The 999-nt window shown below is 47.7% G+C and overlaps 1 pseudogene; it reads right to left on the bottom strand.

Moving 5' to 3' along the window:
- Positions 1-639: 639 nt before the first annotated feature.
- Positions 640-999, bottom strand: LOC108518071 (40S ribosomal protein S20 pseudogene; annotated as a pseudogene).

The following is a 999-nucleotide window of genomic DNA, read 5'->3' as shown; positions in this document are numbered from 1 at the left end:
CCCGCCTCAGCCTCCCAAAGTGCTGGGATTACAGGCGTGAGCCCCCGTGCCCAGCCAGGACACACAGATCTTTCTGATTCCTTTGATAAGGGGGGACAAATGTGTGCAAAGATTGAAGGAAATACTTTTAGCTGGTTTTATATATCGTGGAGAACAAAGATAAGACATTTTTAAGAGAGTTTTATTTGGTTTGGGTGACAACTGAATGTGAGTGAAGAAGCCAGAACACCCAAATGAAGGAGCAGGTAATGATTGCTTCTGACTGCTTCCGGGTCTCAGGACTTTTTTTTTTTTTTTGAGACAGAGTCTCGCTCTGTCGCCCAGACTGGAGTGCAATGGCGCAATCTGGGCTCACTGCAAGCTCCGCCTCCCGGGTTCACGCCATTCTCCTGCCTCGGCCTCCCGAGTAGCTGGAACTACAGGCGCCCACCACCTCGCCAGGCTAAATTTTTGTATTTTTAGTAGAGGTGGGGTTTCACCATGTTAGCCAGGATGGTCTCCATCTCCTGACCTTGTCATCCGCCCACCTTGGCCTCCCAAAGTGCTGGGATTACAGGCGTGAGCCACCGCGCCCGACCCCCCTGCCCCCTTTTTTTTTTTTTTTAAATACCTGGTAATCAATTTATTAAAATAGTTGACTTAAGCATCTGTAATGGTGGCTTCTATCTCAACTCCTGGCTCAGTACTGATGGAAGTGATCTGCTTAACAATCTCAGAAGGACGGTGCAAGTTAATGAGTCGCTTGTGGATTCTCATCTGGAAACGATCCCATGTCTTGGAACCTTCACCACAAGGAGTTTTTCTTGTAGTGATTCTCAAAGTCTTGGTAGGCATTCGAACTGGTCCTTTCACTTCGAGATACTTTTCCTTTGCTCCTCTGATCAAGTCAGCACACACCTTTTCCAGGGATTTTACCTTGTGGCCCATTAGAGTGATTGGAATTCGGTGAATTGCCACCTCTGGCTCCACAGGTGTTTTTCCAGTATCCTCAAGAGCCAT

This window comes from Rhinopithecus bieti, unplaced genomic scaffold, assembly GCF_001698545.2.
Source record: "Rhinopithecus bieti isolate Rb0 unplaced genomic scaffold, ASM169854v2 scaffold_42219, whole genome shotgun sequence".
Lineage (NCBI taxonomy): Eukaryota > Metazoa > Chordata > Mammalia > Primates > Cercopithecidae > Rhinopithecus > Rhinopithecus bieti.
This window is presented reverse-complemented; position numbering and strand designations above follow the sequence as displayed.